We start from the raw sequence: 20,495 nt of genomic DNA on the forward strand, positions 1-20,495 counted from the left end.
TTTACTGTAGGATCTGCCATTAATATCACATTCTTATTTCATCTGTGTGCTGGATATTGAGCCTTCCAGTGTAACATCTGTTGAGTTATTTTGTGTACACTTGGTTACTTCATGGGCTTCTTAAATTATTTCACCTTTTCATTAGTGCAGTGTTACTTCAATTATTCTTTATCAGTTTCTCCCTTTGCCTTCCCTGTCTACCGAAGCAGAGGACTGCTTTTATAAGTGCAGCTTATTTGTATGGAGTGAGTCAGGGTGTAGTATTTCATTGATGATAATTATGATTGTGGTTCTTGACCTGAGTTGTGAGATTTGGAAATACAGCTTATGATTTTTGATTGCAACAGGTTTGCTAATGTTATCTAGGCTACTGTGAACAATGATTTAGAAGTTTTTAACCCTCTATTTTCTTTAGAGTAGAAATTTTAGAGCCCAGCAAGCCCCTTGTAGAAACAAAGGTGTTAATAAGCATGGGTTTTGTCAAAAGCTGTGTGATTGATTTGCCTCATAAGTAATCTGAGAGTTAATAGAGGTTGGAAAATTATATGTTAAATTGTACCAGTGGAATGAACACTATATTGCTTGTACTTAAGTGTAAATCATATCTGAGGACCAGAAGCTTAGTGTGGACAGAGAAATTAAGAACATAGTGGTGAAAGCTGAGAGCATCCTGAATAGCACATCAGGACACATTAGCACACAGAAAGAAGATCCCACTGAAACCTGCCACTTCTGATGGGCTGGCCATAAAGAGGAAAGCTCTCAGGAGGTTGGAATGAAGGTAGCTTTTGTGTGAGAGGCTTTTGCATTTGTAGTTAAACTTGTGGTGTTATTTGGGAAAGTATCACTGACAGCCACACTTGTAAACCTGGTTAAAATTAATGCTTATGTTCCCATCCTGGAGGATTTACATCCCTCTGTTCCTGCTTTTCCCTGTGACAGGGCTCTCATGCTTCACTGCAGTCCTCTCACCACCTAGCACAGCAACTTGTGTCGTGTATGTATAACTGCAGTCTAGCATTTCCCCTGTCCAAACTATCGTCTTTTCCTCCCTGCAGTGGAAATGATGCTGTACACTTAAAGCTTTTCGTTTTCCCTCATCCCTCAGCGCAGCAGGGGTCAGCTGGAGCAGTGAAAGAAGCAGCTTTTGGCTCCCCACTGATGGGGAAGGCCTGGCCATGTGTAGGCCTGCCTCTCCCCATCGAGCCCCTTCTGCTCTTGGGCTTTCCAAGTCACTGCCCTGTCAGCGGGAAGGAGCAAAGGTTGCTTTTCTCTCCTCTTCCTCTGCCACTCCCTGCTGCCCAGCCGTCTTCCCCGAAAATGGCCAGCAGTGGAGAAGGCCGGCAGCACCCCCTGAGCCCCCGCGGGGGCTGCTCCAGCCAGCCTAGCTTTATGTCCCGAGTGGCTGCTGGAGAGGATAGGTACAGCGTGTCCTCTCTCCCTCCATTCTGTCACTAACGCTGTGACGTGGTGAGACAGCCAAAGGTGGATCATTAGAGGAAGTTTTGCTTGGTGTGGAGGCTGCAGAGACATCTGCCTACGCAGAGCTGAGGTCAGAGGTTTGTAGAAGTGACTATTTTGCACATTCTTTACCTAATGTCTGCAAACAAGAAAAGAAGCTTGGAAAACATCTCTGGAATCCTTCGATTACACTGGTACACGTCTGAAACACAAGAGGCATAAGAAAATGTTCAGTCAGACTTCAACCATTAAGGCTGCTGAACGGTGGCTTTTCTGATTCAGCTTTGTCCATGAGCATCTCTGCTGGTCTGAGGCACCTGCATATTTGTGGTTGAAAATCAGCATCTTAATTTTTATCATTTTTTTGCTATTAGTTTCATATTATTCTGGAAATGTACTCCTTTTGTGATTTCACCTTAATACACTGAACTTCAGCTGTTGGTCCTACGTTATCCAAACTTTAACTCCTAACTGCTTTGGAATTCCCTGTTGTTGCTGTTGTTGCTTTTGCTTAAATTACTTGCTGCAGGCTTATCTCTATGACTTGTCTTTATTCCCTATTCTGTCTCATTAGTCCATCGACATGTCTCACCTTTATTTCCTATTCTATTTCATTAATCCATTGACAGTATTAGAACAGCAGCATCATTCTTGCCACATTTTTGGTGCCCATGCATATTTGTGTGATTTTTTTTTCTTGACTCTGTACCTTTTCAAGGATAAGACCATGTTTTGGATGTGGCTTTTTTTTTTTTTTTTTCCTCCAGTCCTGAGCTATATTGCAGGCTACACCCTTATTTACCCACTGACTGTTTCACAACAGTAGTGTGTGGTCTTGTGACCATAAGGCTTGATTATTGTAATTCCCTCTTGGCAAGACTCACTATGAAGCTTTCTCCTCTGCAGTCTGTAGTGAATGCCAAAGCAGGTTTGCTTGTTGAATTGAGCAACTATCATTTTTGCCTGCCCTGCATTCTCCAAATTGCAAGCTTGAAAATTGGTAGAGGTGGGCCATGTGCTACTTGTGTTGATTTGTAAAGTTTTTAACTATATAGTCTCCAGCATGCACACGATTTCATCCTTGAAATGTGATTAAATCATAAAATCATAGAATCATTCAAGTTGGAAAAGACCTCTAAGAACATCTAGTCCAACCTTTTAACCTAGTACTGATGAGTCCACCACTAAACCATGCTGCTAAGTTCTACATCTGTAAGTTTCTTAAAGACTTATTTCATCCTTCCCCAAAAAGTGCTGTTGTCAGATCCAAGGCCTCTCTTACCACTAAGACTGAATTGTTCCTTAAATTGCTAATATGGGTGAGCCTATCTAGTGATTAAAACACAGAGATAGAGAAGATAAGCATCAGGTTTTGCTGTAATGTAAATTAGGCGGGTCAATCCTGAACCCTTCCCTGACACAGAAAATTCTGAGTAATGTGGTAGATATCTACTCCCAAGAACTGGGAAAAAGGTTAGCGCTAAATAGCGCTGCCAAGGTCAGCACTGGCAAAGTTCAAGTTTGGAGAAGACAATGATGATTTTTTATGCTGCATCTCTGTCTATGTGGTTGATCTGGCTTTTGATTTCCTTAGCAGGACCGACCCACTGTGCAGACTTGATCAACTCTATTAAAAAATGTATCTATGAAGACAGGAAATATTGTTTGCCATACACTTACATTTTTTAGACTATGATGTATTTCAGACATGGCAGATGTAGTACAAATGAAGGAAGAAACAGAGACAGAAAGGACTGGATGTTTTCAGACATCTTGTCCACACCAGGTTTACTATGCACATGTGCAAAGAAAGGTAAACTCGCATATGGGGTGATCTAAAGGGGTCTGGTGCATATCAGATTCACATCACACGTACAGCTCAGTAGGGAGCCTTGCATCAACAGAGGATATATGCAGAGTGGGCCTGGCATGCCAGGAGGTGTGTTAGGCTTGCTAAGGGTGTGTGGAGTCCTGTCATGTGGCACCTTTATCATGGCATGTTGCCCTCCCTGATATTGAAACGAGATGATGCAGTTCATCAACTTTTTCTAGAGCATGCTCAAACCCTAATTCCACTCCAAATCTTAGCATTATCTCGCTCCCGATCCCACAAATTAAGTCTAAGCCAGCTCCACTTCTTGTATTAACCCTGAGTTTCCTTTTAAGCTGCAGCTTAACAGTATCTGCTGGCCTGAGCCCCATCTCTAAACCCAGTTCTAGTGCTATCCTTCATTCTAAGTCAGCAACCTTTTCTAATTCCAGGTATAAATAAAGCCCCATGAACTTTCTTAGTGCATTTGATACCAGGTTTTGTTCTGTGCTGGTGTTTGCTAGGCTGAACTGCCATCATAGCTCTGTCATTTCTTTCAGCTTTGAACATCATCACAGCTGGATTGCTTCTGCCAGTACTCGCCCTTAGCTTAGCTCTACTTCAGAGTAGGGGTATAGCCAGTAATATCTGCAATTCAAGACACCGACCTCTCTTCTACTACCTTTTTCTTCAGATTTCATGCAGTATAAGTAAGGAGGCGGTGGTCTTCCTGAACCAATACCCTACTCTTCCTTATGTTTACCTTGCAGCCCAAAAGTTAACTCAGCTTTAGCAGGAAACTTACCTGTGGCTGAGCCACACCTTGGCCCAGAGACAAATAGAGCTGGGTGGCCCCAAGGTGCTCAGTGTCCTCTTGTCCTTGGCCTCACTGAAGAAATCACTTTGAGGTCATTCCCTAATAGCGTTAGTTAATTCTGACCGAACATTAACTGTCATCCAACTGCTGCTTCACAAAGATGATTTCGTGACACTTGTCCCATAGTAAGCAAGACTCATACTTGAGAAATCTCCATGCTAACCTTTTAATTTGTATGAAAATTATGAAAATTATTTTCTGAACAGTTTGTGCAGTACTGAGTTATCTTGCTGTAACAAATGTGAACAAGATTACAGTTTGTTGGTAGAAATTCATGTTTGTGATTTGCTCAAAGAGGAAGAAAAAGTTACATTTCTGTGAAAAAAAACAAACATAATGTCGGCTATTTTAATTGACCTCTAAAATAAAGTTGCAAATTTACGTGATTCATGCTTTGGTAGTTTAAATGTAGAATATCTTCTTTGAGCTGGAAGGAATTGAAGTGTACAGGGGTGAAACTGATGCACTTTTTTCTGTTTTCAGTACTCCTGTAGTACAGATCAACTATCTTTGGCATGTGTTGAGCTGTAGAGTAAAAGAAGAATATGTCCTGTTTCCATGCAATTACAGGTGGGATGAAACGATCAGCATTTAGATCTACATGTTCTGGAGGCACCCTTCTTGAGTGTGAGGACATGTATTATTATCATGTATGTGGTATGACCCTGTATAAGTGTAATATGGGAACCTGTTAGAGAGGAACCAGAAAATGCAGTTAAAAACAAGTCTGGGCATTTGTTTATGACAGACAGTTAAAGAGTTCATGTGGCTGGAATTCGGAGGCCCATCATTTTGCCTAGTTCGTGAGGTTAGAATTAGTAAGATGCATCTTTCTGCAAGTGTAATTCTCTTTAGGGCTGGATTGGCTTTATCATTTTTATATGAGCCTGCAGAGCAGTATTTATGCGTCATTTCAAAACAACCAACTCTCAGTGTACCTTGTCGCTCTGTCTGAAGCTGCTGCAGATTTTGGAACCTTGCAATGCCCCAAATGTCAGGTTTTATATTAAAAAGAAATGCAACAGTGCTGGGCATTTGTGAAAATCATTACACTCCAAGATAACAGTGGTCAGCTCTCTTTCCTTGGATCCTGTTCTTAGCATACTCAAATGTCACATGCTTATCTTTATTTTGGTATATCTTGTTTTAGAAAAAGGCAATTTGTGTGTCTGAATGTTGATGGAGCGATGAAATCAGTGGGTTGGAAGTTCTCTTGTGCTGACCAAAAGTTAATCATCTTCTACCTCTGGATCTTCAGTTGTGCACGCAGTCCTGGTGCATGAGACCCTTGTTCTAATGTTGGGGAACCTCCTGAACCAACCACTGGGTTTCTGGAAGTGCCAATATCTAGTTTTACCTAGTTTTTGTACCTCTTCAGTTTTGAGGGGGGCAGGCTCTCCTTTGGGTATATCTGTTTGCACTTTATCTCTTTGTAAGCTAGAAAGAAACCCAAAGACCTCCCCAAATGATTTTGTGAACACACCCTCATGCCATAGGGCTGTGACATGTTAGCCTTTGGGAGGATCTCCAAGGTTGGCACTGGTCTGAGCCGATAGGTGGCTTGTTTTGGCACATTGCCTGACCCAAATCTTTGCTGGAGTCTTCACACCAGAGCTTCTGGTTCTTGGACCTCTTGGCAACCCCTCTTCTCTCTATGCTACATTCACAGAACTGGGACCTCTGCGTTCAGCCATATAAAGTCCCAAAGACCAGAGCTCAAAACCCATGCTTAGGGGACTTAAAAACATTCCCTTTTGGGCTCCTGCCTTCCCAGGGCATGCAGACTGAGAGTACACCTTTTTGGGTCAACTACTCCATGCCTTCAGACAGATGCACAGACATTGTGAAGGTCCAGGAGAACAATTTGTCAGATTTGGTTAACAAAGGGATATATAGATCTTGACAAAATCAGGCCCATCCAAAGGCACTTTCTTATTCCTTCACCATTCTTTGAACCAATTCTGAGTTGTCTTAAAAATGCAGTAAACCTGCTATTTTTTTCTTGCCCAAGCCTTGTATGTCATGGCTATTGATTCAAACCGTAGCATGTTTCTTCTGTCTGTTCTGTCACGTTGGCTAACATCCTTATCACTTGTATTTAGTCAAAGCATCACAAAAGGTTTTTCTGTTTGTTTGATTTGTTCTTTAACCCCATCAGATTCTTCTGATTCTTCTGTTTTGCCATAAGACTCCTTGAACATTTGTGCAGACACAAGCAAAGGACTGGAGGAGTAAACTGTGCTGCTGGCTGAGCCGTGAGAGGGTTTGGAGCTCCTGCACTGTGCAGGCACAGGGAGCAGAGCTGGGAACAGAATCTGCACAAAAAAGCCCGTCTCTCTACGCATATTTGAGTCTTGATAGTGTATAGCAATAGCTATGTTTGTTAGTTTTAAAATAAAGTTGTTTAACAATAATAGTGTGGTTTTGATATGGAGGGCTTTCTAAACAGCTGCAGAGCAAGTGGTGTGACAGCAGAGGACTCTGCAAGTGAAAGTAGAAGTAGTAGTAATTTTGTACTGATCACAGCTTTTAGAGGTTTTTTCTGTTTTTGCTTAGAAACACATTATACCAAATGTACTCACGAGGAAGCTGCCCCACAGGATTTAGGTCTTTCCATCAAAAAACAGCAACAAAGGGCAATTTTTTTTCTTGCTTTAGTAATTCTTATATAGAATGGTTGGAATATCCCTTATGTTGATGACGACTTAGCTGGATTAGAGTGTTTTATTCCAGATTGAGATAGAAACCAAAGTCAACTTTTCTGCAGTGATTTTTGTGTTCCCATTACGGCTCATAGCAATGCATCAACGCCGGTTAAAAAAACCCGGTACCCATAATTCACATAATTATACTGGTATAACCTGTCCAAGGTCTAAAATAGTCTGAGGAATCCAAGGAGTTGTCCAACAAAAACAGGAAACACAGATTAAGTGTTCAGATAATTTTTATATATTGGTAAGTGAGAATAGGTCTGAAATCTGTGTGTGGCCTTTAGGTCTTTATGCATCTAAAAGAAGCAGAGCAAGGTATGGACTTTTTTTCTTATCTGTTTTTTTTTTTTTGCTGAAGTTGCTGTAAATAATTTATACATGGGTACAAGTAAAGTTCCAGCTTTCAGTAGAAGGAATCTTTGGTGGCAGTGGTGTCCCACACTGCATAAAATGCAGAATTTTTCATGAAAGAGCTCTGGTTTTCTCTTTAAAAATATAAATGTCTGAAACGTGCAAAGCAATCTGTCAGAAATAGCACGCTGATTATGAGGTTTAATCTGAATTATCGAAGAACCTGTATTATCCTGTGCTGCCTAAAATGGACTCAGGAGGCCAAAACAGATCAATGAGTGTTTACTTCCATGAGGTACGTTTTGTTTGATTGGATTAATTTGAAATGCTAACTAATGAGTGGAAATCAGGGTAATGGTTGGTCAATTAATACGGTAACATTGTAGTGACCTGTTACGAAGTAAAAAAGAGCAGAGCTGCCCTTAATTACCAAAGTGGCCCTATCTTCTAGGCCCTGCAGAGTGGCTCTGGCACTCGGCCAGGGAGTGCAGACTGGCAGTGCAATCTGTCCAGAGCTGCCCGATCAGCTCGAGAGTCTCTTCAGCTTGCAAATGCCTCCCCTCTCCGGGTGTTGAAACTGATAAGAGCACAGAAGGCCATGAAGGATTTCTCAGATTCACTCACTGTCAGCCTAGTAAAGGAGGTAGATCTGCTTGGAAAAATTGGCCGGGACAGCAGCTTGTCTCATGTTAGGATTTGGAGAAGGTTCATCTTGTCAGAATCTTGTCGCCACGCATGTAGACTTTGCAGTCTTGGATATTCATGGTGATGTAGCTAGCTTTTTAGCTGTACTGTCTCCTTTCAATACTGTAAAAAATGTAGAGAAACACAGGGTGTTTTTATACAGATTCACGTGACATCTTCTATTGGGTCTGTGGGGCACGGGTGTTCTTCAAATTGCTTGCCATGCCAGCATCCCCTAGGGAACGTCTCAGGTACCTTACCAGTACTGCTTGTAGCATTTACATGATGTATGTGATATATGCGGTAGGAGACAAGTAAATTAATGGTGACATGCAGAATTGCTGTGCAGAATTTTCTCTCATACAGTGCTGTGTGTTGAAAATTCCCAGTAGCTGCACTTGCAGACCATGTTCAGAACAGTAGATGACCTTGTTTCTGCAGTTTGAAGTTGTCCATATGCAGCTCGTGTTTGAAACAGGCAGGATGAGCATTCTTGTAAGGTGTTCCAGCCTCACAATCCATCACCCCATGCAGGAGAGAGGTGAAGAAGAAAAGAGCCAGTGGAAGCTTTGTCTTTTCCTCTTCTTGCCAGGACACGAATGACCGGGTTTGAGGATGCTCAGAAGGTTTTCTTGTTAGTCTTGTGTCAGACCTGTGGGTATTTCAATTGTTAATGTTGTGAGTTTGGTGTCACTGTGAGGACGATTTCACTGCATTGTAAAAGAAAAGGGAAGCAGCATAGTTGCTACAAGATTCCTTAATTCCTGATAGAGGCATATTGTGCTACAACAGCAACATGGGAAAAGTGAAGAAACTGAGCAAGGGCCCTTTAATTAAGCCACTCTGATCTTCTTGCTTTTGAATTATTCAAGAGGGAGCCTTGGGCTTCAGGCAAAGTTCCTTTTGGTGCATTTGTTTCAGTGCTGGTAACAGTAGTAAAAGAAATGAAACATTTGGAGGAAAGTTGTTTGAATTGACTTAAAAGTACCACTAATTTTCCAGAATAATAAACTCTCTGTTTGAGCTAGACGATTTTTTTTTATATGTTCTTGTTTGTTGTGTTACCATGATGCTATTTTCTGCTCCCCTTTTCTTAGTGTACTGTTGCATGCTGTATTTTAGAAAAAAATATTTAAGTGAGATAAGGACATTTAATACAAAGAAATAAACTGTGTGTTAGATAGTACTGACCCCTGAAGATCTGAATCTAAAAGTCAGAATTTATCTCAAATACTGGTCTTGAAGACGGGGAACGTTTTACATTTCTTAATGAAAATAATTTTACAGTAGGTTTTTGTTTAAAAGATGTGGTTGCAACATCTTTAAATAGTATTGTAAGTGAAGTAGTCTTACAAAGTGGCTTTCAAAAGACTGTTGCAGGTTTCATAGCCCTGAGTGTATTTTAAAGGATTGATTTGTAAGTATTTTTAATGAAATAACACAGTGGGAAAACAAGTATTTTTCTGGGTGATAGTTTCATTGGATTTCTTAGGTAGTTTTATCTTTGCCTTGCTGCATTGCTTGGGCTATACATTCTCCAAGATTGTGCATCTGTGCAGGTGAGTTTTGAATGCTGAATTGTGCAAAACTATTTGTACATTTTTACCTAGCAGGCTTCTTAATGACTTATACTAACTTGAGCAACTAAACAAAACGATCCCAAGAGAGAAACTCCTTGACTGTATCTACCAAGTTTGGCAGAGCATTTGTTGAAGAGAAGATGTAGACCAGCCTGGAAGGTATATGAAGACAGCAGGCATGATAATTGAGGGCTTTTGCTGAGTAGTGTCCATCACTAGTGGTCACCCAAAACAATCATATAAAGAAGAAGATATAGCTGACTGGCAAGGGCAGAGGGCTAAGTGCTCCTTCTAAGGGAAGCCAGCAATGGGGGCAATGCTTCATACACAGATCTGAGTTTGCCTTGTTTAAAGTCTGTGAAGAAGACACTTGGAAACCTGGTTTGATGGAAAACAGAGGGTTATTGTTTTGTTTTGTTTTGTTTTTCTATTTTTCCTGTGGAGGGAACAAAACCTTCTGTTTTATTTATGTGTTTGCTTCTGGGAAAAAAGAGGATCGAAGCTTGACTTTAAACACTAAATTAAACTAGTAGTTTGTTTTATTGTTTTTGAGTTCCTGGTGGCAAGGAAGAGGGAGACACTTTGAGTGATTGAACCCAAAAGACATAACTATGTCTTTTTTGCCTGGCTTACCCTTAGGGCAAAGGAAGCTTGGAGCTAGGACAAGAAGGTCCTAATGAGCAATTGTATTTGCTTTTCCTTTTTGGCATGCCTAGATTTCTTGAGGTGAACAGTAAGATCAACACTTGCTGTAGATGAGGTTGCTCTAGACAAGATGAGAATTATTTGCTAAGAAATAATATTTTAAAAAAGGCTCTTTATGAACTGTTCTCTTCTAATCAATTCATGCTGATCAGTCTACTGTATTGTACTGTGTGTAGCAAGCCCCCATCTATGTATTTTATACATTTACACACACTTGTAAAGGTAGATGTAAAGTATCATTGTCCTCAATCCACTATTTAAAATTGAAAGACTATAAGGTGATAATTGAAAACATGGCAGAGAAGAGCCATAGGGTTTGTTTTTTTACAAAAGCTTTGACTTCTGTGGCAGCATGTAATATTAACAGATGAAAAAACTCTGAAGTTCAGGAGAGTATTAGTCAGCATGATTTATTAAGGCTTTTCATGTCTGGACAGAGGAATTGTGTCACAGAAGAAATATTTTTAATGGCTCAAAGGTAAAAAGTAGAAAATATGTTTTCCAGGCAGCACACACAAAAAAATCAGTAGTTTAATTTTTCTTTTCTGTTTGTAATTTCTTATAAATCTATATAGAAAGTGAAGGGATTCATGTGCCTTAGCATGATCAAGAAAGCTAGAAAAAGCTTGTGTAAATCCTTTTAATGTAATTTTAAAGCTGCTCTGAACATGACAAGTGTTTTAGTGAATTATGTTGATGGGCAGGTTTCATTAATTAAAGTGATGTCATTTGGTGTCTTAAAGATTTTTCATTCTGGGCAGTGTAATTGGAGGTCAACACATAGTCTGTTTTCCTTTGAAATTAACCACTGTTCTCTTTTTAAGAATGTGATGTCAGCCTTCCTAACATCTGAATGTGTTAGGGGGCAAAGAAGGGGGTGCTGATGGCAGCACGTTGTCCTGGAAATGGTGTCTCGTGTTCAGAGCCAAAGGCACTTGGCCATGGATTTTCCAATGAAGTATCTGTCTGCCTGTTGCCAAAAGCACTGGGCTGCATGGTGTCAGCTTCAGGAGAAATGGTGAAATCTTCGTGCCAGAGCTTTTATATTTATATTTATATTAGCCTCCAGTTCTGCCATTTTGGGATGAGGAGGCCCTACCTCCTGCTTAAGCAGTCTGTCAGCCGTGGAGAACCTTTACGTTCAAACAAATTGCAAAACAGCTGCAAATAACATACCATTGAACACCTTTTCTTTTTTTTTTTTTTTCCCCCCAGTTATTCCTCCCTGGGCCTGTTTTTTGGCACAAGTGCCTGGAGGAGGAAGGAGGGAGATGGGAGCCACCCCCCTCCTTGGGGGAATGGCACCCCCCTGCCTGCTCACACTGATCAAGCGATCACTTAAAGCAGGACGGGTGTTTCTGTCACCTCCAGGACACTTTCTGCTATAAAAAAAAATGGGTCTGGAGAGGTCTGTAATCTCCCAGCAGATATTAATTCTGCCTGGGTGCGGGGAGCAAACTGCTGAGGTGAGGTAACTGGTGAGGTAACTAGGCCATCCCCCACTAATCTCTGTTGTCTTATGTGCCTACCACAATAACGTGATTAGTAATTTTCTTTACCACTTGGACAGATAAAGATAACCTTGCTAATTTGGCAGCCATTGAGGTCTTTTAATAAAGATGCTGTAAGCAAGATGCTTTCTTGGCAGCTCTCTGTTGGTATCACGTAGAGTTTGAGGGAACTGGAGCCCCCCTTTGCTTTCCCCCACCCTCCATTTACATTTGAAGTCTTCTTTCTTGTGGGACCCTAATGTATACTTAACAGTATTGGTAAGAAGTCCTGTAGAACTACTTCATTTGGGGCTTTCTGACACGACAGTAATGTTTTCAGCTGTCTTTGCTGACAAAACAAGCTGCAAGCTTTCACACTCATCAGTTTTATGCTAGGCTCTTTGTAGACGTGACGGCACATCCTAAATCCAGTTTACAGCTGTCAACAAACTCCAATTTAGCCACTTTGCCAGCATCTTAGATTTGTCCCTCCATCTATCACAGTCAAGCCCTTCTATATGAAGCTGATGTTAAACAGGCTTTTGTCTTGCCTAAGATAGCAAGGGTTGAAATAGATTTTTCATGTGCATTTCTGGTTACTTGTGCTTTGCTCTTAAGTCTTACTTGTTTTCAAAATAACTGCCCCAAGTTTTATCCCTCGAAACTGTCTCTCTCATGAAAAATGTCGGTACAAAAAAGAGCTACCTAAGAGAAACAATTGGTTTTTGACTAAATACAGGAGAGTGCTCTGCAGTGATCGCCTCTTTGATAACCTTACTCTCCATGGATTGAGGTCACTACAGTATTAATTACCACCCAGAGATTCAATTCCTTTTTATATTTCTTCTTTGGAAGGCATTGGTAAACATATCATGAAAAGGCATCTATTTCAATGGACTTGTAGTAGATGCCTCTGCTAGTGCCAGTGGTTTTAAAGCTAACTTTGAAGTTGAAAAACTGAGCTGGGAGTTCCTGCCTCCCTTGCAGAGATACGTCTTTCATGATATGTAACTGAGAACAGGTAAATAATTATCTATGGCACAGGTCCTTGGAATACTTGGCATGAAATGGTTTAATTATTTTGAGAGCTCTGTTTGAAAACAAAGCTCTCATGCAGTGGTTGACTGGAGAATTAGGAAAGTGATTAGCCTCTCTCCATCTTCTCCTTTTCCCTTCAGATAATAAGCTTTTGATGAAGGGCTAGCTCGTAGCTTGGTTTTGGTGTGTGTATGTATGTTTGTTTTTCCTTAAATCTTCTGTGTCAAGGATGTATCCCTTTACCTGTAGAATGTTTGTTTCCACAAGACTCTTTCGTGGATAAGAACGGTAAAACTTACGTGATGTGGTTGTGTAGTGGGTTTACGTGGCAAGGTTTTGGTAGCAGGGAGCCATAGGGGTGGTTTCTGTGAGAAAGATCTAGAAGCTGCCCCATGTTTGGGAAGGGCCCCATTGTTTTCCAGATCCGAGCCAATAAGCGATGTTGTTTTGCGCCTCTGTGAGAGCATATTTAAGACAGGGAAAAAACGCTGCGCCAGACAGCAGCCGGGAGAGTCAAGGGAGTGGGAGAACAGCCTTGCACCAAGGTCAGTGTGGAAGGAGGGGGAGAGGTGCTCCAGGCGCCGGAGCAGAAGTCCCCTGCGGCCTGTGGTGAGGACCATGGTGAAGCAGGATGTCCCCCTGCAGCCCATGGAGTACCACGGTGGAGCAGGGTTCCACGCTGCAGCCCGTGGAGGAGACCACGGTGGAGCAGGTGGCCCTGCACTGATGGAGGCTGCCGCCTGTGGAAGACCCCTGCCGGAGCAGATTCCGGGCCGGACCTGTAGCCCGTGGAGAGGAGCCCACGCAGGAGCAGGTGATCTGGCAGGAGCTGCTGCCCGTAGGGGAGCCAGGTTGGAGCAGTTTTCTCCTGAGGGATGGACCCCGTGGTACGGACCCATATCTGGAGCAGTTCTGGAAGAGCTGCTGCCTGTGGGAAGCCCACGCCGGATCAGTTCATCAAGGACTGCATCCCGTGGGTGGGACCCCACAGCACAGGGGACGAGAGTGACCGAGAAGGAGCGGCAGAGAAGAAGTGCTGTAGACTGACCATAACCCCCATTCCCCCGTTCCCCTGCGCCGCTCGGGGGGAGGAGGTGGAAGAGGGTGGATGGGGGGGGAAGGTGCTTTTGGTTTTTTTTTTCCTTTGTTTTCTCACTTCTCTCGCTTGTTAGTTGTAGGCAATAAATCTTACTATCTCCTTATGCCGAGTCTGTTTTGCCCGTTACAATAATTATTGCGTGATTTTCTCGTCCTTATCTCAATCCTTGAGCCCTTTTCACATATTTTCTCCCCATTCCTCTTTGAGGAGGGGGAGTGAGAGAGCGGCTGTGGTGGAGCTCGGCTGCCCACTCGAGCGGAACCACGACAGGTTGCAATAAGCTAAAGTGCAAAATTATTTTATCTGATTTAAAAGCAATGTAATAAGAGTTGGGAATACCCATCAGATAATTAAAGGTATGTTTTTTTTCTGTTCCAGTGCTTTTTTTTTTTTTTTTTTTTTGAGAATGCAAAGGAATTTCTTTTCAAAGTAATACTCAGCATTTTCAAGTACAAGTAGTTATCTTTAAAAATACAACATATTTTGTTTGGTTTTGCAATCAGAGACTGGCCAAAGCTTTGCTTTCTTCTACAAGTGGCATATTTTGGCATAAGGTAGCTCACTTATAGTTAAAAAAAAAAAAAAGAAAAAAAAAAAAAAGAAAAAATTAGGGAAGAATAAATGCTTCTGAATATAGTTTGTCAGCCAGAGAGGATATCTCGTGCTTTCTATCTTTGGGTTCTCATCTTCTGTTATATATTTTTTGGCCTTGTTAGAAAGAAAGACTCATTCCTATCCTAGCGAGTCATGATATTAAAATAAAATTAATGTTAATACATTTTAAGATTGGGTCAAGATTTTGCCCTAGAATCTCCATGGTCTCTTAATTAGAAATAATGAACGTTACATTTCATATGTACTCCTATGAGTTTGGGACCTAAGATTTCCAGAAACAATTCCAATTACTACAAGATGTGTAATAACTCACTACAAGACGTGTAATAACTCCCTACAGTTGTTCAATCCAGATTTTCAAAAAGAGATTGCAAGCTTTTTGGCAAATAGAAGTGCAAATGAACCCACAAAGCAGAGATATAATGGAAAAATAAGGTACCATTCTATATGTTTTTTTTTGATCCAAAGTCTGTTTATTTTCTTAATCAGAAAAGCTTCCTGGCCAGTGCAGTTAGCTTTGTATCCGGCAAAAGAGGAATGATAATTTCAGAGTGTCACAAAGATGAGAGGATGTGTGCAGGCTGTGAGGCACCTACTGCAGTGCAGCCCCAGTAGTGACTGCAGTCTCCATAGCGTAGACTTTGGGTCGTTTTGGGTATATGAAGAGGCCTTGAATGTTTGTCAGAGTGGTGGTTCTACTTCTAATGCTGCCACTGGCAAGAAATGTGTGGAGGCCAAGAAGAGCTTTAGGGCTGCCTTTCCCTCACCTCTCTGAGCAGTCAGGGCAGTATAAACACCATCTGCAGCCCCTACAGGTGGTTAATCCCACCTGTGTAAAGGACGTATGTCAAACCCACTGATGCTAGATAATTCAATTTCTAGTAATTACCATACTAGAGGCAATTTCCAGGAATAACGTGTTCCTAGAGGACGTGGACAAAGAGCTCTCCACCACCTGAAATGGGGTGAATTGAGGAGAAAATAACACCTTTTGAGTTCCATCTTATTGGATATCTTCTTTTGCTTGAATAAGCAAGGATATATATTTGGTTCAGAAATACAGTATTTTATTTCTGATGAAAATACAATACATTGTGGATTGAATAATTTCCTTCAAATTTATCTTAAAGTGGCACATGTTTTAAGTATTAACATTTATGTAACTGATTTGTTTTATAAGACAATTGTAAATGGAGATTCAATGGCTAAAAAAATTTAAGCATACTTTCTTAGAAGAAGAGGAGGAAGAATTTTTCTGTAGGCATTCTGGTGCCATCAGTTTCAAGACTTGATTTCCCTGACAAAGGAACTACAAATAAGGAGTACGGCATACATAAAGGAATAGCTTTCCATATGCTGAGATCTAACAAAAGCAAAACGAGACTGGTTAGAAGTTGCTGGATTTATTCATTGGGAGTGAAGTTTAAAAGCTTGTTATGTTTAGTAATGCAGGTTGTTTGGTTATGCAGCTGGAAATCTGTTTTTTTGGATAGGAATGAAAAGTCATGCTTCAGGACAAGACATGAAAGCAAATTATTATTATGCCTACCAAGAGAAGTTTCAGCGCTTTACATAAAAATAAACAAGCTTCCCACACACATACATGTTAAAGCTCTATACACAAACTGTAAATTGCTGCCCAGGAAAGTGCATGTTTTTATTTTAGCTGATATATTTTAATTGGGTTTTAAGTGCCTCATGAATAAAACTGCTTTACATTAATACACTGTCTCATACTTACTGAGTATGCAAACATCTGAACTGTTTAATAATGAGATTAATGGGCATTATTGAAGAATTGGTGTAGAAACAATCTTGTCTGTGTTATTCTCCGCTTTCTTTTCTATATGTATCAGTGAGATTGAGTTTTCTGATTTAAGAGTCGTTCCCAGCTATTTTGTTGTCTTGATTTTTTTTTTTCCTCTTTTATTCTTCACTGCTTTTCCAGAGATGCCCTGTTTTGTTCAGGCTTGCACTGAACGCACTGACTGCTTTCTGTGTTTGTGTGGAGGCCTGGGGAGAGGGAAATGGAGAAGGGCGTCTGTGCTGTTCTCATTCACTGCCACGTACGCCGAGCATCCGGGTACAAAACCAACTCTCTTCTCTTCTCTGCTGAGCAGAAGCAGCAGGTCCAGTAAGAAGGCACCTGCCAGTCCTAAGGAGGACCTGAGAAGCATGTCTGACAGCCATACAAAATCACATTGCAGGGCTAAAACTCGTTGCTATCAGTTGTTCGGGTCTAAGTTATTTAATAATGTAAAGGGTGTTTCCACGGTTTAATGGGCTGCTAGTTAAACAACTGTGCAGGTAACCCTGGTAATATGTACAGACACTCCCCTTCTCCTTTAATTATCCGATTTTATCACGTTTCCCCATCTACGCTTCTACTCCACTTCTGAAGCGAGCTTCCTCACCGAGATGCCTCCATCCCATCCTTCATGCTGCTGCTCTGCAGGAAAGGCAGATAAATGCGTGAGTGGTGCAGATGAGAGCTGCTGAGTGTACACAGAGCTGTTGCCTTGTTATGAGGCAGACAGCTTTAGAAAATGGTTGCTGCTGACAGGCTAACGAGTAGCTTTGCTGTATGTTGCAGGGGTTGACATTTACTGTAGAAAAAAAGGGGGGAAATATCATTTGTAGGATTTCACCCTTGCTCGTTAATAATCCCATTGATGTTCCACTGAATAGTCAAAGAACAAGAGCTAGCAAATTCAGATTGCTGCATATTTATATTATTAATTCCTCCATTATTCTGCTAAGGAACAACGGAGCACAGTTTCTCTGAAACCGGGAGAGAATGCAGAATTGGTTTTCACTTAATTGGCTCCTTTGAAACAAGCTCCTTTGGGAAGCAGGATGTTGTTAGTCCAGAGGCACTGCAAAAAAACAGGCTAGCAGTACACACAACACATTCTAGCACAGCTGTATGCTGGGGGTATATTTGAGGTGTAATAATGGCTAAATAGCTTTCAAGAAGAAACGTGAATTTACATGAAGGCAGCTTTGTCGAGAAGTCTGCAGTAGCAGATAAAATTTGTTAGACATTTAAAAATTAGTGTTGTCAAATTGGCTGGTGGAGATACCTTCTCACAAAAATACCTGCAGACCTTCATTTGAAGTCTTTATTTTGATGGTCAAAAAGTCAAGTTACTTAGGAAGCTAACAAAGAGTAAGAATAAGGATCACTAAGCATGAAAAATATGGGATCAGGCTGACAAATAGTCTGTAATGTATACAGTACTGCCATTTCCCTTTCTTAACACCCATGAAAGTTTTAAATGCTGTCAGAAGTGTTAGCAATTGTGTTCAGTATTTGTGAGACTTTTTCTTCCCAAATATGGCATCATGTAAATGTAACAGAGTGAAAACCATCCTCACCTTTAATTTGTTTCTGTTGTTGGAAAAGGTTCAAGTTTATAAATGAGACAAGTCAGTGAGGTGTTAGTTTTGTGTTGCTGTCTTATTGACATTTTATCAAGATTGTCATCGCCGCTTAAATTGTCTCATATCAAGGAGAAGTAGTTAGGCCTATTTTCAAACAGTTGTGAAATGTACTAACGTGAATCATCGCACTCAGCTTCTGAAGACAATTGGTACCTGTAAGAAATGTCAGGATGGGTAATCTTTTTAGAAGAAAATAGTTGAGGAGAGCCCTTTGCTGTGCACCAGTTTCATACTGAGCGTTGTTGAATTGCTCAAGTTTGGCTTTTTTATATTCAAAGATAAATTCAAAAATAAACACACATTTCAGTGTAGGAAATGGTACTTCAGCCTTCCCAAACACGGTCTACCCACGTGAATCTTTCCCTTTTTCTTCCACACCGAACTAAGTTTTGATTCAGGAGAGCATTTGCGAATGTTTGTTAGCCCATTCCTGTTCGACATTTCAGTTTATATGTAAATAATTTGCTTGAAGCCTTTAATCCTCAGAGGTTGCAGAGCTGAGCATGGTTAACGATGATACAGACAACTGGACACTTCTTTAAGGATCCAGAATCCAAAACACTGTTTTCAGTCCTTTTGTCATCTAATTCCCACGTGCAGTTTTGATTTGCATTTCAGTTGCTATGTTTTTTCTTCTTTTTATGATCTTGCAAGAGGGAACCAAGGCAGGCCATTATTTAGTCAAGCTGTACCTGTTATTGTTAAGTGCTTTGGTGGTGCATTTAGTTTTTCATATTAGAAAAATCACTGAGGTGAAAATGCATATGATAGGCCATTTTGTGGGGAGGACTGACTTGTGATCGTGTGTAATAGAGCTGTTAAGCACTACACGGTTTTTCTCTTGTCCACCTCAAAGCAATGGAAAAAATGGAAAACAACAAATCCCTGCGTGAGGGGAAAGCCTTACCGGATTGCTAGGGAGCACTTAAATAATGAGGTAGGTCTGCTTGACACCACAAACAGTAGCTATTTGCATCACTTTTCACAAATTGCCTCTTCCTTGAGGTGTGAAATTAATTAGGAACTCACACGTTGAGCAATTGGACATTCCACTGCTCTTGCGACTGATCATTTGAAAGATCTGTGTAAAATTCACAAAAGGCTCTGAAGGCAGCTTTACAGGAATCGTAACTTTCTCTGAATACTTTCTGTACTTTCAGTGAATTTGTTCATTGATTTTGTGGATTAATAGCTGACTCTGCTCCCATTCCTTTTGCATTATCACAGTCTTACCTCATTAGTCTTCCCCTGAAGTCCTTTATCGCAGTACCTCAGGGATCAGCTCATTCTTGGCCCACTGCAGTTATAAGCCGTGGAGCCAGGGGCAAATCTCTGCCCAGAAAGCTTGGGAGAGCAGCAGGAAGGTGAGTGGCTCCATCCAGGTCCTGTGAAACCTGCCTCAAAACTAGCACTGAGCAAAAGTCCCTTGTACAAAGCACGAGTGTGGTTGTAGCAGGCAGGACCATCTTCCAGACTCCTGTCAAACCATGTCTAGGTGCTCTGAACAGTCCATCCCTGTAACTTTATTCTGGATAATAAACTAAACAAGTGCTAGGTTGACTTGTACAAATACACAGGTGTTGTTTCAAGCAAGATTGTCTGCTTTTCAGTGCCAGCTTCAATGCTCCTTGAAGTTCACATTAATAGGAATAAAATTACACACATATATATATATATTATTTTTTTAAACAAAACAAATCACTACCCCAAAATAATCATGAGGTCTAGTTCATGTGCACGTAGACAAAATCTTTCTGAAAGTAACCTTGAGCTGGGAGGACAATCTCAAGCTGAGTTTTATTCTTGGAGCCTGTTGCAGCGCTGTGCTGCAGAGGATGAGGCTGATGCCCAGTCCAGTTGCATGTTCAGTGATCTGTTGATTACAAGTCATTTCTTCTAGTTGGTTAAGAAAAAAGTGTGTTTTCTAAGTCTTATGTTAATACTCCAGGGCTTTAAAATCACTTAACAAGCCTGGCATTTGCAGCCTGGTAGTGCGTTTTGCATAATATCAATAGCTTGCCTTTGTGTCCCATGGGAAAAAAAAGAGATCCTTTTATTCTCTGTGGCACATTCATTCAGGCACTCTGCCCGAGATGATTGCAAGTGGAAACACTGTTTGTCTTCTAAAATCTGAATTCCAAAAAGCCAGGTGTTTTGGTAAAGTTTGCAGCATGTATTGAGCCAAATAGAAGGTTTTGCAAAACCTACCTGGATTTTAGCGGATGAGTCTGCTGTGAGAACGCATTGTAATTTTATGTGGTCCCTAATGTTGAAATGCATCCAAGAAACGCTGTTTGATCTCTTCTGATGGTTAAATTGTGATTTCTGTTAACGCTGGTTTGGCTCGATGCGCTCTGTTTCCTAGTCAATTGAGGGTGAATTTGGACAGAGGAGCTGGCAAGGCTCCGGTATTTACATAATGCCTTTTTTCTGTGAACCCTGAATGTGGATGGAAACAGTCTCTAATCTTCTTAGTGATCTAAGCAAAGATTGAATGGTTTGGGTCAAGCTGGTTTTTGGATAGGCTTAGTTAAGGGAAAAAAGGAAAAAGAAAAAAAAAAATCCCAGTTCTTCACAGTGATTACAAATGGAAATATTACAGAGTGACCCATTTCAGCAGTTGACAATAT

At 41.0% G+C, this 20,495-nt stretch overlaps 1 protein-coding gene and 1 long non-coding RNA gene across 4 annotated transcripts in view; both read left to right on the plus strand.

Annotated features, from left to right (window-relative positions):
• The window catches only part of SPIRE1 (spire type actin nucleation factor 1), a 128,327-nt gene that overhangs the window by 57,275 nt on the left and 50,557 nt on the right, over window positions 1-20,495 (plus strand). The gene's annotated exons all lie outside the window — the stretch shown is intronic.
• LOC311432491 lies at window positions 13,203-13,909 on the plus strand. Its single transcript, XR_014690081.1, has 2 exons — window positions 13,203-13,252; window positions 13,353-13,909. It is a non-coding gene; the product is annotated as an uncharacterized lncRNA (long non-coding RNA).

This window comes from Aythya ferina (genome assembly GCF_964211825.1).
Source record: "Aythya ferina genome assembly, chromosome: 2".
Classification (NCBI taxonomy): domain Eukaryota; kingdom Metazoa; phylum Chordata; class Aves; order Anseriformes; family Anatidae; genus Aythya; species Aythya ferina.